The sequence below is a fragment of the Mustela erminea genome, chromosome 13 (genome assembly GCF_009829155.1).
Source record: "Mustela erminea isolate mMusErm1 chromosome 13, mMusErm1.Pri, whole genome shotgun sequence".
NCBI classification, from domain to species: domain Eukaryota; kingdom Metazoa; phylum Chordata; class Mammalia; order Carnivora; family Mustelidae; genus Mustela; species Mustela erminea.
This window is the reverse complement of record NC_045626.1, coordinates 52,992,951-53,009,655: the sequence shown is the minus strand read 5'-3', so window position 1 is coordinate 53,009,655 and position 16,705 is coordinate 52,992,951. Positions and strand designations below refer to the sequence as shown.

At 41.8% G+C, this 16,705-nt stretch overlaps 1 protein-coding gene and 1 long non-coding RNA gene across 5 annotated transcripts in view; one reads left to right on the top strand and one right to left on the bottom strand.

Annotated features, from left to right (window-relative positions):
* DLGAP1 (DLG associated protein 1) overlaps nucleotides 1-16,705 on the top strand; it is an 876,459-nt gene that overhangs the window by 519,833 nt on the left and 339,921 nt on the right. The gene's annotated exons all lie outside the window — the stretch shown is intronic.
* LOC116572480 overlaps nucleotides 1-16,705 on the bottom strand; it is a 333,614-nt gene that overhangs the window by 101,539 nt on the left and 215,370 nt on the right. Inside the window, exons 7-8 of the long non-coding RNA XR_004278355.1 lie at nucleotides 15,523-15,726; nucleotides 12,239-13,377 (exon numbers count right to left, since the gene is read on the bottom strand). This is a non-coding gene — a long non-coding RNA (uncharacterized LOC116572480). The remainder of the gene's footprint in view (nucleotides 1-12,238; nucleotides 13,378-15,522; nucleotides 15,727-16,705) is intronic.

Below are 16,705 nucleotides of genomic sequence, written 5' to 3'. Positions count from 1 at the left end.
CAGAAATTTGAGAGAATCTAACTTCAAACATGTGTCTCCTGGCTTGGAAGTCCACATTCTTTCCAGCACATCTGCTTTCTGAAGTCGTGCCTGCAATATTCACACAGTGAAGTTTCCCTGGTGGTTATTTTACCATTCTGCATGGAGAAACAGTGCTTGTGTACACACACGTATCTACGGTTTTTCTCAGATTCTTACAACACTCGATAGTCACCCGTTTTATAATCAGGGACACTGATTCCAAATAGTGAATTATCTTGCTCATATACCACAGTTAGAAAATGACAAAACCAGAACAACAAATAAGATATTACAATTCCTACTTCAATTTTCTTTCTTTACATTTGTGGCTTATGAAAAATAAATAAATAAATGCTTTCTGGTTCTTCTCTTGGGCTGTACAATCATCCCAGATTGCATCAGGATACTGGGAAATCAAATCATCCCTTTTGCCACATAGTGATTACAAATGTAGCACTACAGTTTTAGAAAACAAGTTAAATTTTTGATGGCTAGAGCCATTGTTGAAAATGAAAAAAAAAAAAAAGTATCTTAATAATCCTTTCTAGCAGTTATCAACCCTGGAAGTTTAACTTTCACCAGAGGAAATAAAGTGACCTATTCTTTCTTACATGAATCAGAATGTAGCACTCAGTGTTTAGTCAGATTCTTGGAAAGGGGAAGAAATGGACAAGAAGTGATTTCCTCCTTTAAACAGGATGTGGCTATTGACTTTGTCTGGTCAACAAGATCTTTTACATCAGTAGACATTGTTCCTTGTGTACCTGGCCATGGATTCTTGGGTGGGGTGGAATGGGACAGGAGAGTGCTGTGCTCGGAAATGCCAATACAATACAAACACTGATCTCAGAGCTATCAGAGAGAAATTCAGGAGTGAGATATGTGGCCACAGGCAGCACTAAATATACCCTGGAGAAGAAATGGGGTTTTAACTGGACGTGCCAAGTGGCATCAGTGGGAAGGCACAAGAATTCAAAGAAATGCACTATGATTTTCACAAGCTTAATGGTAGCCTTGCTTATAATGCATCAGAGAAATAAAGCAACCAGCATGATAGATCTACTCCATCCTACTAGTTCTGCCTCAAAGCATTTGTAAAAAATTAAAAAAAAAAAAAAAAAAGATTTCTTGTCTCTGGCCATTAACTTCTGCAGCAAAACCATCTCCTCTCCTGGGCAGCTTCATCTGTATGCCCTCCACTCCACAGTGCTTCCTGCACTAGCTCTTCTTTATCAAGGTCATATTCTTGTTTACTGGTGAAGAGCACAGGTGTGAAGTCGGACAGGTCTTTGTCACTTACTAGCCATGCAGCCTTAGCCAAGTACCCTAAGTTTTCTGAGTCTGTTTATTCTTCCATAAAATGTGCGTGATGAACTTGTAACATTACTATGAGGATTTAGTGAGAGAATACAGTTTAACCACTATAGTACAGTGCCTGGTGTGTCAGAACATTCAATCACCGCTATTACACTCTGTCACCTTAGATCTAGCACATTTCAGCCAGTTTCTACTTGATAGCAGGACTCAAGAAACCTACCATGTTTCCACCACTGCCTTATTAGCTTGCTAAAGGAACACCATAACTATGGTATTCTCCTGTGCAAAACCCATCGATAGCTTCTCCCTTCTCAATCCCGTGAATTCACTATTTAAACTCATTCACAACCTAGCCTGCCAGGAAGCTCTATGATCTGTATCTGATAGAAGTGTGCAACTTTCAAACAAAGCTAAGTCTGGCAGATGTGTGAATTGCAGGTCTTTCCAAGTGCCTACCAGGGAGACCAAAATTATTCAAGACGCCTACAAAACTCCGTACCAGAGGAAGGTCAAGGCCTTCATCCGTCTTTCTTGTCAATCAACTTTATGTCCAGGATTCTTCAATAAGGCATGTAAATTATTTTGGCCAAACTTTCATTGAGCTGGGCAGGTCACAGATTACCCAAATTTGTGGAAGGGTGTGGAGAATTAGCCAGTCCTTGTGGGAGGGAGTGTGATGGAGAAGAGGGTGGGCAGGAAAAAAGAGCAAGAGAGGTCAAGGCTTTCATCCCTTTGCATCTCTAAGCGGTTCATAATTCTTGAGAACCCTGTACACTGCCTACATTGGTTGGCTACACTGCATACAGGTTCCTGAGCTGTCCACTGCCAGTGTTTGCAACTTCCTTTCTGAGCCTGGCCTTTCTCCTAATTCAGCATCACAATATTTCTTCCATCTCCCCTTCCCTTCCAGTCGTCCCCTCTTGGCTGGCCTAGTTCAAGGCCTCATCACTAATAGCTACTAACTGTAGTCATTTGCAATAGACAACCACCCGTTCCCCACTCCTTTCAATTTTTCCTATTGTCCCCATCCCCCAGGAAGGGTGGTTTCTGCTCAGAATGGCAGTTTCTGGAATAAGCTACAACATAGGTGGAAAGCACTCTTTCAGAGAAAACTTGTAGAGCAAGGTCTCAGAGACACCTATCCAGTGCTCTTCCCAGAGTGCACCTCCGGTGCCTGAGCCCAGAGCTCTATGATCCAGTGCACTGGGCAGCATTTTCTCATCTAATCCCCTTTCATGCCTGCGTTTGGCTGGTTAGTATATGCTGGTCATCTCTTCCCAGATAATGGTGAGAGACTAAAGAGAACCTGGGACACAAATCTGAAGAAATAGGCTCAGAGAGGCAAAAGGACTTATTTGGCATATATTCACTCACAACTAGAATTATGTTCTGTGTTGGTTTCTATTGTATGCAACTTGTGTATTTCAAATCTGAGTCAGGCTGTGCTTCGTTTTCATCACAACAGACATGATATTAGAACAACAGCAACAAAGCCCACAGCTAAGTCCATGAGCCTGATAATAACAGGTATGGTATGTCTCACAGCTCAGCTTGAATAGAGATGATTGGGAAGAGCCAAAGGAATGCAAATGTGTAAGCAGCCTCTTTGTCTTCCAGAATGTTAATATCCCAGCACTTCCGTCTCTATCCTATCCTTTAGCTTGTGGTCAGAGAGGAGGAAGCTGGGACCACTGTTTCCTTCTGGTACTGACTTTTCTATATAGACAATTTTTACAAAATTTGTAGGATCATTATTCCTCCAGCAGAATATTTGCTACGTATTCTTACATATATAAGGCTGCATTAAGAACCACCCTAAGTGGGGCGCCTGGGTGGCTCAGTGGGTTGGGCCGCTGGCTTCGGCTCGGGTCGTGATCTCAGGGTCCTGGGATCTAGTCCCGCATCGGGCTCTCTGCTCAGCAGGGAGCCGTCTCCCTCTCTCTCTCTCTGCCCGCCTCTCTGTCTATTTGTGATTTCTGTCTGTCAAATAAATAAATAAATAAAATCTTTAAAAAAAAAAAAAAAAAGAACCACCCTAAGTATGCTTCTTTGTCAAGCCAAAGTCTTACTTTACTTATGCTGTCCAGTAGCAAATGACAGGTCAACGGGGCAGAGCCTGGATATTGGCCAGGTGGGTCTGCCTAAAGTCTTAACAAACTCTATAAGTACTGGTCTAGCTCCCTCTTCCGTAACATGATGTAAAATAATATATATCCTGCTTTAGAAGATGCTCCCAGAAAAGAGGACATCCAGTAAAACAATACAACTAACAAATAGATATTTGACAATTTGGACCGAACTCCAGGGCCTCCCCCATCTTATCCATTGGTACAAGGGGTGAATGCTGCTGGCCCCTGTCTATGGGCCCCCAGCCTCTAATGCAAACCCCTTGTTCTCTTAAGACACCACAGCCCTTCTGTGGGAAATTCACTATAGTGTGTAAGAAACAGGGAACATGTAGCTGTAGATCCTGTGCTTTTTTACTACCCTTCCCACCCTCTTCTCCAACCACGATCCCTCCTACAGGGAGCAACAAGTTTCCCACCCTTCCACAAATGTGGCTCCTCCATCAGGGGTAGACAGTGATACCTAATGGTTTTAAGCTCAGACTCCAGAGCCCGCTTTTCTTCACTGGCATCCTGACCCTCCACTTACTGTCTGCATTACTTGGGACAAGCTCCTTTACTTCTTTGTGCCACGATTTCCTCATCTGTAAAAAGGGGGAAATTAATAGTACCTATACCATAGAATTGTTATTGGGATTTGAGAGATTCTGCTATGTAATTAATAACAGGTCATTTGAAACAAATGTAGTCTTTTAGGGTATTCTGCTTAAGAACTGAACTTTGAAAAATAAATAGCTCAGAGGAGTTTCAGAGTGCATAATGATTAATTTAGACAAGCTTTTAATAGAAACCATCACCATAACCTCATTGGGCCATCTATGACCATCTCCTTACAGAGAGTGGTCAAGTTAACTATATGTGTTTATATGTTTCACTTGGTCATTTATAGATGCCGGTCCAAGTCAGAAGAATGGGTAGGATTTTCAGGTAGATAAAGGGGGGTGCGGGAAAAGTCAGGAATCTTTTGTTCCTAATTAATAACAACAAAACACAAAAACCTCCCACTGTCATTTTCCTACTTTACTCGTTGGAGCCCAGCAGAAACGGAAGAGAGTGATACAGTGGGTCTCAATTTCACTAAGAAGGAAATCACACTGTGCAAGTTTTTAGAAGTTAAATGGGAGTTACTAGACAGCAGCTCTGTCAATGTGATTATAATTTACAACAATCATATAGCAAGTGAATGAGTGTCCAAGTTCTGTACACATTGAGCAATGGGTATGCTTTTGTCTCCCCTCAAAGTCCTATAGTTTGACCCACAAGAGCTTTGGGGAAGATCTGAGAGGCAAACAGGGTTGTTTCTGTTGTGTGGCTTCTTCCCATCTGAAAACTGTTCTTATCAGAGGCCAGCAGACCCTTCTCTGTGAAAAATTGCTATCTCCCAAGCCTTGGTGCCAATTGGGATTGCATGTGCCATCCTGCCCACTCTTGACAGATGGCAAGGAGCCCAAGCCTTCCATATGTTCCTCTGTTCCCTGGGAAGGCACGGGCGCATGAACAGATTTGGCTGGTGCAGCTGTGACCGTGGGTGTCTCTCAAGCAGTGTCCCTGTCCTTAGGTTATTTAGCACCAGACGAGGCTCTAGCAATCTGAACATATTCTGTGGTTGATGGCAGAGAACGAATGAAGTTCTCAGATGTTTGGCTACAAGTCTACAGATCTCTCCAGGGGAGTTAATTAGCTCCCTAGAGCAAGGGCTATAAGGGTTTACGGTAGCATCCCTTCCTACAGAATTTTTTGGGGCATCTTGCTATAGTGGACAGTAGGGGATTTTCTGTTCTCACCAGCCTATTCTCACGTAAGATCTAAGTCTTGTCAGAACTCCCTATTCCTTCACAATGGCAGTAAAATGTCTTCAGTAAAAGACATTCTCCCAACAGAGAACTTTGCAAACTTTGCATCTAAATGATATTTCAGAAATAGTCTGTTCTGGGCTTGGTATGCTGTTTTCCTTGTTTATCTTTTCATCCTCTTTGTGATCATTATTTTTCAAAACCCTAAAGCTTAATTGAGTTTGAAACTCTCCAAGTTTACAAAAGAATTCCCAGGAACAGATCAATCACACGTTGTGTTGTTGTGTTTGTGATTCAGTTCTACAATGCCTTTTTCAGTTGCAATTAGCAGTTTCAATTCTTTGTTCTTTTTTCCTTTCCAGTTTTGTTCCTTTTTAATCTTTTTGATTACCTCCTTAGGTTCGGAACTGGGCTACTCATTCCTTAAGCTGTGGCGCTGTGAATTGCCATTTTATTCATGGGGTCACCCACTACTTTACATGAGGTTCACTTCAAAAGGCCCCTGACTGGGGCTCAGTTAGTGGGCTTTAAGCATTCTCAGTTATCCTGGCACATAATTGCCATAGCTGAGCTTATTACACTCTGCTTATCAAACTATTAAAATTCTTTTAAAAGCAGCCATAGTGACCACTGGAAGGGTTCTTAATTAAAGCAGAGTTGGTAAGTTGCTATCCAAGAAAGTATGAGGGTTTCAGTCCAAACTAGTTATGCATTTCCCATTGGTCATTTGAGTACTATTCCCTTGGTTTCTGTTTGGGGAGAAAAAAAAAAAATCTTTTATTGTAATGTTTTTAAACTATCAAGACATATTTAAATTAGGGGAAAAAAAACTAATTTCAGTCATTATATATTCATGACTAGACTCAAGAGTAGAATTTAGTTTAACAATAAGACCTTGAACTTGAAGACTTTTTTCAGTTGGGATTTTGATCTATTTTTAAATTTCTGTCCACATCCAAAATGGTCTGTGTTTCAAGTCTGCCACTGAGAAAGTGTTCTGTTCTTAAATTGTGACAGAAAGTAGAATAGGTAACTACACGCCTATTAACGTGTATCTGGAGTTTTCTTTTTCTATCCCATTGAGTGATAAATAGGAGGTGTGTTTAATAGAAATACTTACCATTTCACCCTGATATTCCATTGTAACTTCTGGCAAACTATTCAAGATACCTCATGCTCCCCATGAATCCTCCCATGAAACCATGGAGGCCATGGAACCATAGAGGACTAGAATAAACCTGACATCATCTAGTTCAGAAATCGGTTTGTTTTTTCCTTCAGCTGTGGAAGCCCTTTTTCAAACAAAAAGTTAAATGGAGGCCTGATACATAAACAGAGAAAGAATGGGCTTTTCCGAACCATAAGGCACAGAGTTTCCCCAGTTTGGCTCCCTCCAACCCCCAACCCTGTAAAGTCAGCAAGGGCCTTTTTCAAATCCCAGTTCTTGCCCCGACCTCAGGCTATTTTAGAAGGGGTGGGTTGCACGGCAAAGGCACAGAAAGGGGACTGGCTTGGATTTGGGCAAACTCGCCTGCCCACCACGGGGCTGAGGCTTTCCAGTTTGCTCATGCCCTTTTAGACCCAACAGCCTCCCAGAGCATATGTGTTTCTATTTAAGGCTCAGCCCCATTCCCTCCCTGGCTCTGCCTTTCTCCATACATGTTATGCATTTGTAAGTTTAATTACCCTCCCCACCTAGACAGTAAGGCCCTGGAAGGAGAGAAATGGCGTTACTCATGTTTGCTTTATATAGAGCAGGTGCTCAGGCCAGTTCTTGGTGTGAACTGAAATGATAGTCTCTGCGACGAAATAGCACTAGACTTGCTAGGAATGCAAGAAGTTGAGTTTAGTCGGTTCAAGTTTAGATATCCATACAGAACAGATTAATAGGTAACACTCTTATTCTCAAAATAAACATGGCCCTAAGAAGAATAATCCTTAGTCGTTAATTGAGTGTTAAATATCCTAGATCATGGGTTTCAAGATATTAGCAGGTATCTGGGGCACCTCGGAGGCTCAATCAGTTAAGTGCCTGACTCTTAGTTTGGGCTCAGGTCATGAACTCAGGATCCTGAGACCCAGCCTGTGTTGGGCTCTGCTTGTCCCTCTCCCTCTGCTCTCCCCCCAACCCCACTTGCACTCTCTTGCCCTCATGCATGTGTGCTCTCACCCCCTAAAGTAAGTATCTTTAAAGTATTAGCAGGTATCAGAATCACCTGGAGCACTAACTAAGAGTTTCTGATTCAATAGGCCTGAGGTGAGGTTTTTCATTCTAAGAAGTTTCCGGGTGATGCTGAAAGTCTGGGGATCCCCTTTGAGAACCAACCAGCACTGACTTAACATTGAGAACAGTTTCAACCTCTGCAACATGCGGAGTCTGTTGCAGCTAAGTAGAGGTTATCAATTAACCTCTTTGGCAGCCCAGTTACAAAAGGAGAAAAATACTGAGATTTAGTAAAAGGAATCAAGACTTCTTTCAATTCCTCTAAAAATTTCACAGAGGAGCCATCAGTCAGTTCATTAAGAAACGAACCTGAGCTGCTGTTCTGCAGGGCTGAAAAGGTAGGTCATTTTCTTGCTAGGTGATTCAGTAAGCTGTAACACATAATCGCTTTATATACCCCACCATGCCTGATACTTCGGTCATTGAACTTGCAAATTACAACACCTTGCTAGCTGTCTAACTCTTCTAATCCTCGTACCAACAGAGCCTCTAGAATACGTGCCTCCTGATAACCGTAAAATGAAGGGAAAAGAAAAGCTTGCTTTCAGCAAGGATTCAATCTTGACCTTCTTTGCGTGCTTACTACAGGTCACACCCTACACCATCAAAACAAAAACAAAAACATGTTCCTTCCTATGCAGGAGTTAATTTATGCAAAAATCAGTTCAGTGTGTACTGACAAGTCAGTCACTGTGCCAAGAATCATCCAATACGTGGAAGATCTAGCCTTCATCCTGAAGGTCTACCTGGTACATGTAAAGATATGAATTTATCCCCAGCATGACTCAAAGTAGGTGCCCCATAAATTCGTCTTCAGAGAGAAAGCAAATTTACCTGATATTTACCATCCACAACTTCCTAATGGGAGTGACGCATTTATTCTATTTGTCCTCCTCTAATTAAGCTGGGTCTCTCAGCTCCCAGGTAGAAGAAATACAACTCCAGAGGGTTTAACTGTCTATCCTCCAGCCATTTGTGGGCTAAAACCAGGATTAGAACTATGACTCCTGATTCCCAGCAAGCAATCATCCTGGCTGGTTTTGTAGAAATTCGCCCACTTCCACCTAGCCTTTTCTGTTAGCACTGATTTTTTTTTTTAGACGCTACTAATGACATCAGAAAGATTCCTATTCTAATTTTCTTCAATATTTTCATATATTTAGAAAATGAGGTATCCCTTCTCCATCCCTTATTTCCACCCAGGAGAGGAGGTGAGTCACCCCATGAAGCTTGCTGCAAATACACATCCCTAGCCACCAGCCCCCGGACCGCAAAGGCAGCATTGGCAGACAGCAATGATTCCTAATCACCAGTTGCACCCTTATGACAAGCAGACAGTTCTAGAGTTTTAATTGCTCCAGAGTCCACTGAGAAGATGGTAAAACTTGACTCCACCTGTAGTTACTTACCCCAGCGTTCCATGTTGTTCTATCTACCTGGCTACCCAATTTGAATTCGGCCCGTAGGAAGCAGCAGATTTTAATGGATGAATTTTGGTCTAAAACTACCTGATTTAAAACAAAGAAAAACAAAAAACAAACCCCAGTCTGCATGCCTTTTCTTCAATCACTACATTTCTCTCAGTTTCCTCTCATTCGCCAGTGGATAACACCACAGAAGCTGCAAGTAAATGTATTAACATTTTCACTTCTTTGAAGATGGGGGTGATGGGGGAGAGCTCTCCTGTGGACAGAAGATAACCTCCCCGTGTTACTCCTTTTGTGACTCTAGCATTTGCCTAAGGGTACAATCCCCACGCTCACTGGAAACATGTTTTAAGTATTTCTTATTAACTAGGAATACTAGATAGCGGACACCAGGCACTCAGTTTTATAGTCCAAATTGTAGAAGTTTTTAAACCATGAGAAGAAAAAAATAGCAAAGAATTACTTCATCTATGCCACTGAAAGTGAGCTCCCAGACCCTCCAATTGAACCCATCAGAAAATAATACTAAATCATGAAAGCCGCAGTTTATGTGAATAAGCCTTGAAGCAAAGTGGACTTAAAATAAGCGGGGGGACAGAGGGGTGCCTGGGTGGCTCAGTGGGTTAAAGCCTCCGCCTTAGGCTCAGGTCATGGTCCCAGGGTCCTGGGATCGAGCCCCGCATCCGGCTTTCTGCTCAGCAGAGAGCCTGCTTCCTCCTCTCTTTTACTTGTGATCTCTTGGTCTCTCTCTGTCAAATAAATAAATAAAATCTTAAATTAAAAAAAAATAGAGAGGTGCATCTGGTGGCTCTTGGTTTCAGATGGGGTTGTGATCTCGGGGTCCTGGGACCCAGCCTTGCGTTGAACTCTGTGGTGGGGAGGGGGCCTCTGCTGGAGAGTCTCTTTCTTTCTCTCCCTTGCTTCTCCTCCGCACTCTCTCAAATACATAAATACATAAAACCTTTTTTTTTTAAAAAAAAAAAAAGAAAATCAGTTGAATATACAACAGCTATCCAGGTGAAAGAAAATCCTGTATAGAGTATCTACCTCTAGTAGAGAATTTTTAGTGTTCTGGTAAACAGAAAGGCAAAATTACAAAGAAAGTGTCTTTCAAGGCAGGCAGTCAACAATAACTGAACACCTTCTGTTTGCAGTACACCAGAGAGACGCCAAATACAGAGCATATGTAAGGTCCCAGCTGTTCAAGGAGTTTCCTATTAGCACTGTTTACCAGAAGAACCAAGGGAAAGAGAAGTCTCTCAATTTTTACAGTTCCCACTGTTTTTCTTTTTTATGCAAACCCTAGCAGAGAAATAGAATAATCACTAAAGAAAAATCAAAAGCAAGAAAAAGTTCAGTCAGGAATAACAGACTAGTGTCCTGGCTTCGTGGGGGTCACCACTAGAAAGTCTGTCCCTTTACGATTCAGTCTGAGGCTACGACAAGCTGCAGTTCCTGGTTCATCGACAGTTCATGACAGTAACTTGACCCCACAATGTGGATGCACTTTGTCACTGAAACCTCAATTTCCATCCAGTCATTTGGGTCTTAAGAGAGTGTAGGTGCAGACCTCAGCCAACCAGTGTCCTCTGCACCCAAGGGGCTGGGGCACATGCCCCAGAATGCACACTTCAAGGTCCAGACTCAGACTTGCCGCTCTGAGTCACCATTCAGAAATCAGGATACGTCCTGATTTAGGAGGATATTGTAACATTCTCTCTATGGCAGGAAAGTGAAATCAATTGCTTCTCTACCCAGAGCAGAATTCTGCCTTTTGGAGACAGATAGATGGTTAGATCCTGAGAACACCTATTTGGAGAACACAATGAAACAGGCACTCATTAAAAGTGTTTCAGTTTGTTTCTCAGAGTCCACAAACCCTCATGGTTCATCAAACTGAGGATTTTAGGGGGCAATGGGGGTGGGGGGATGGGTTGGCCCTGTGGTGGGTATTAAGGAGGGCACATATTGCATGGAGCACTGGGTGTTATATGCAAACAATGAGTCTTGGAACAGTACATCAAAAACTAATGATGTACTATATGGTGACTAACATAACATAATAAAAATTATTTTTTTAAAGTGAAAAAAAAAAGAGAGAGAGAGAGCATGTAGGCTCTGTAAATTTGTAAGCCAGGACTCCAGCAAGTCATTCCTGCTGATGGCCAAAAACCTTGCTTGCTAAACACCTTAAGCAATTGGTTTCAGCTGTTTCAGACAGGACCTGCTTCACCACATTTCACCTTCAACAGCAAAAGGCTGTCAGGCGAGGAACTCCCAGGTGGTTTTAAGTATAGAATTATCCAGTGGAGAGAAAAGTTCATTTGTGACTTGCGCTCCCAGATACCACATTTTGAGAAAATATGCTTGGTACTGTCTGGTTTCAGCAATTCATGCCAGGATGACCTAAGCAAGCTCTATCTTGCCCCCTGAACTCTGAAAAACGGGAGGCTTCCCGTTACTGGGGGTTAAGCCTCTTTAACACTGAAAAACACAAATCTTTGCCACAGAGCAGTCACTCAAGATTTAGGAGTGGGCTCCCCCTAAGCATAGCCTTTGGACACTTTTTTCTGAGTTTATTATTTTTCAGTTTATTAAAGTAAGTTCTAATTAAGGCAGAATTGGAGGTCATGTGAGATTTAAGCATGTTTTCTCACAGAGAAATTTTTGTGAGCTAACCTAAATGATTTTTCCTAAGGATGCCACCAAAGATAATCAGACACAGAAAATCTATACAAAACACCTATAGCTTTCTATGGCAATGGCTACTCCCAGTTGGCGCTTCCGGGCAGAATCACCAAGGGAACATTCTGAAAATACAGATGGCCCAGCAAAACCCCAGGTTTTCAGGAGTGGGGGGGGGGGGGGGGGGGGGCAGAAATCTTTTTCTGGAGTGTGGCAGCTGATTCTGAATCACAGCCAGCCAGAACTGCCCCCCACTATGTCACATGTTTAATCAAGGCCTTAGGAGGGCACAATTTTCATCCCGTAATGATCTCTAAATAACACATATTATTTATACTTCCTAAACATGCACATTCATAAGCATGCATATGTCCCTTCCCCCATCCCTGGCGCTTCATATAGTGTGCTCTTCCCATTTTTGTCTGTGAGCCAAGTGAACAGAGAATTATGTCTGATTCAGTGTTCAGTACAGTGTCTAGAACATTGGCACCGAATGTGTGTTAAAAAAAGAGAACCAATAAGAACTACATGTTGCTTTCATACACCATTCTTCCAATTCAGGTTTTTCAGGTTTAAAATACACCGTCAACAGATCATATGTTCAGAAACAAAACTTATTATTTTCCACAAGTAAGTTAAGCTTACCTCGTGAGACCCCCAACTCCAGTCGAGACCGAGAACGTGTATTACGGGAGTTGAGGAGGGAACAGTCGCTCCGTGAGGTTTGCTCTTTGAAGTGGATATTTGGTCAAACGAAACAGTCTTTCACCCAGCCAAGAGGCTCACCTGGCGTCTGGGTCAACGCTGTCTCCTCCCAGCCCAGCCTTGCGTCTTTTAGCTACAGCTTATCCCTCCTCATCATTGGTGTCCGCTGAGAAACAGGCACACGTGCCTCATGTCCCCTGTGCTGCAATGGTTGCCGACACCTGTGGTCTCTTCCACAGCCTTCGGTCAGGAAGGCGGTGCACCTGTGTCCTCCACACCCCAACTTCAAGCTTCTCATTCCTTTAGCACCTCTGCAACTGTTCAGGACGGTCACCTCTTTCTCCCTCCCTGAGCCAAGGGAGTGAGGGGTCTCTGAGGTCACTTGTCCAACAAGTCAGCCCTCTCCCTCACCCTCTAGGCTCTCTCTCTCAAATAAATAAATAAAATCTTAAAAATACTTTCCTCAAACTTTTAGTTTTAACTTAAAACATGTACACGTATATTCGTTCACTAACATTTTCATGAAGGACCAAGGCCTTTTTTTTTTTTTTTGAAAGTGAAACTATTGGTTGGAGTTCTAAGTCGTCTTTCTTGCATGAGCCACATTCCAACTATGTATCTATAAATTCAAGCTTCCGTTTTCTTTAGATTTGGACATGCAAAACAATCTGAAGGCAGACCCTTCGAAGTTGTCATGACTCTTCTCCTTACTTACACTTGTCTCCCTCACAACTCCTTTGGCCGCCATTTTTACCATCCCTGTCTATTCAATCTTGACAAAACTTTCTAAATGCAAAGAGGAACAACTCCTTTTAAAAGAGATTTTAGAGAAATGACTCTTCTGCCCTCAGCCTATGGTGTTCTGGAATATTTAATGAAATGACATCATTGTAATTCCAAGTTTGGTTAAAATAAATAGATATAAGGAAAAGTCTGGGAGAGTTCTAGAGTTAGCTTCAGAGTGTGAGGATTCTTTGGGCTGCCGTGAGCAGCCTGGCTGTGTTGACAGAGAGAGCAATGGTGTCCGTGAAGCTGGGGCCTGGGCTAGGTGGAGTTTTGTTAAAAGGGCCTCCACTGTACTGAGAAAAAAAAAAAAAAAAAAAAAAAAAAGGCCCAACATCAGGTAAAGCAAAATGCAAGATACAATAATTTCAGAAAAATGCACTCATATAATGGAAAGAGCACTTTTTTGATGGGGGAAGGAAAAGGCAGAAGTGAGGAAATTCTAGATTCTAGACAAAGACACTGCTAATTGGGGACTCTGGGTAAATCAATTATATTTCCTGGAGTTCATCTTTTTTCTTTTATAGAGGTAGGCTAAGCTGTCTTCAGCTTCAAAGCCTTTTATCCATACTTCCCCACGGTTCCTGTGGGTAAGTAATGGGGTAGGTGAGAGTGACAGTAAATCACGCTTAACTTCCTCATCTGTAAAATGAGGGAGGAACTTAAGCATCAATCAGCAATTCCTCAGCTATGTTCTTCAGAGAGGCCCTCCTCAGAAAGGGCAAGAGATAGTCTTCAAAAATCTCAGTATCAGACAGTTTTACAAAATGCTAGGGTACAAATATAAAAGAAGGTTTCTTTACTGCAAAACTTCACAATCTTTAATAGGTGAAAGAGTATTGTGACTCTCTAAGGAGAAAATATGACAGCCAGCTTCCACAAAATATATTGCACCAAATCTCTCTCTCTTCTCTCTTTCTTCTCTGTCTCCTTCTTGCTCTCTCTCTGTCCCCCATAAAATCTCTCCCAGGACTAGAGATCCACAGAACACACTTTGGGGAAATTCTAGCCCAGCTAGAATTTCTTTGGTCCTTTCTAGCTCCAAATTCACATTTTGCTGGGGTCTGCATCATTGACTCACTGAGACTTAACAAACAAGGTGTTGGAAATGACCAGAGAGATAACGGAGTCATTTTTAAAAGACAAATCTTTGAACAAGGTCAGGAAGGGGAAAGCTACCAGAACCTTCTTTTGATGTTTTCCTTGGCACCAAGTAATCATGACCACTAAACTATGTCATTATAAAGAAATCTCTGTACAGCACTGGTATATGATGGAGGTGACTTCCAAATTATCTTTATGCATGCTTTGGTCCCTCCCTTTATGCACATACATTTCAACTCAACTGATTTATTTTTCTACTATCAGTGAAGGGACTATATACAGAAAATACAGCAGAAAGTAAAGATAGTAATAATGAATAATAATAATGAATAAGAGAGTTGGGCCTTTCTATCAAGAAACCTTGCAAATTCATGCACCTTCAGTGTACTTACCTGTGCCAAATGCTCTTTTTCATTCAATTTATATTTTATGTACAACATCTAAGTGGGCAAGAACAAAAGTGTATCTCAAAAGACTGAACTATCTTGAGACTGCTTAGGGAGTGAATAACATGTTAGTACTTCATCAGCTAAGAACTGTATAAATTATACTCATAAAAGTGACCCATCTCCCTGAGAGATCATGCAAATAAAGGTCCACTGAGGCCAGTTGCCTGCCACAGGTTTGTCTCTTTTGTTTTTGTGTGTGTGTGTGCGTGTGTTGTTGTTGTTTTGGTTGGTTTTTTGTTGTTGTTGTTGTTGTTTGCTGACTACTGCTGGACATATTAATGTTACTAACATTACTGTCTTTACTAATGTCACAACATTTCATTATTGCCATTTTACTAATGAGGCATCTGGTATGAAACAAAATAAGTTCAAAGTTAGAGGCAGCTATTGTAGAAGGATCTTCTCTGAAATGTGTTCCATGGTAATATCACTTCACCCTGGAAGGGATGGTCAACGTAAATAGCTCCCAGACAGCTTTCTCCATCGTTTCTCTAACAGCCAACATATATTAGACCCAGTGGAGTGGACTACGTACTACAAATATGGCTCTTGTTTATGGTTGTATCTGAAATTTAGAGAATTTTAAAGGGTGTAGTTCCTCTGAGGTTTGAACCATATGCTGCAAAGAACCAAAGGACTGTTTTTACCCATGCATATTTGCAGTGTGAACATAGCGCTAGTCACATATAAATTTATATATGTCTATGCATTATATTTGTAGGGTTAACTCCATTTTCTTGCCTCTAACGGTGGAAGGATTTGGACTAGACTGTAAATAATATTAAGTTGAAAAGTCATTTTTAAAATTATTACAGATCATTTTTTTTTAAGGACATAGGTTTCCACACATCGGGTGAATTACCACATTCAAATTTCCAATGAGCTTACCATTCTGTGAGTTTGCAGTCCATTTCTTCAGCTGAAATAGCGTTTGTAAGCAGTGCACTGGTTTCCTACATTTCTTTCCTGCAGAATATCCCCAAATATCTCCACTCATGTATTAATTCAGACAGTAGGTATTTAGCCAATAAAAATAGAATGGGGATAGAAAGATGTCTAAGAATTGGTTCTTGCCTTCCCGGAGCCTGCAATCTGAAAGAGAAAACAGGACACTTATAAAAATACTGAAGGAATGCCTTCAATATAATATACACATGATGAATATTTTCCCACAGTCGAAGTGCTGCTGTAGCTCTAAGGAGAGACACATCACCCCCAGATGGAATGAACAAAGCAGCCTCCATGGAGGGTGGAGGATTTGAATAAGACTTGCAAGAGATGAGTAGGATTCTGAGGGCTTTCCACGTAAGTCCCGGAGCCAAAAAGAAACCAGGTATTGCCTAGGATTCATACATGTCCACGTGGTCTATGCAGTGGAACTTGGGCTGATACGTTTGGAAGGACAGATCTGAGCCAGCTTCTGGGGAATTTGAACCAGCTTTTGACGAATGTCCAAAGTCAGCGCTGGCTTGCTAGGAGAGAAGGAACCATGGCACATTTATGAGTAGGTCGTGCTAGTGCGTGGGGGAGCTGGGCGGAAGGTAGAGGCAGGAAGATAGCTCCAGAATATGAGATAATTGCAGTAATACAAACTGGAGGCAAAGCCAGAACAGTGTGGCAGTTAGAGAAGCCAAAAGAAGGGAGAAGATACAAGAGACGTTCACTTATCCATTAAATTAACATTGATTGAGTCACTGTTTCCCAAACATCCTTCATTTATATACGACCGTCGTGACTTTTGCCACATCTGGCTCTCCTGGTATCATTTTTTTTTTTTAAATCTAATGCTTTTCTACAAGTAGACTCATTTTTTATTTAAACACATTCAGTTAGAAAACAACAATTTGGTATCCCTTCCATTTGCCTTGCCTCCGGTTGACATTAATCACGAAAACACGAACAAGGAAAACAAAACTAGTCGCTCAGGTAGATGTTATGCCTGTTGAATCCTGCTTACGAGGGAGGAAAAGCAAAAAGGGGTGTTAACATCATATCGTCAAGAAAACAGGGAGCTTTCCTCTTTGATTAAACTAAATGGGTTGGAAGAGAATTGAAATGGAAGGAACTTTCT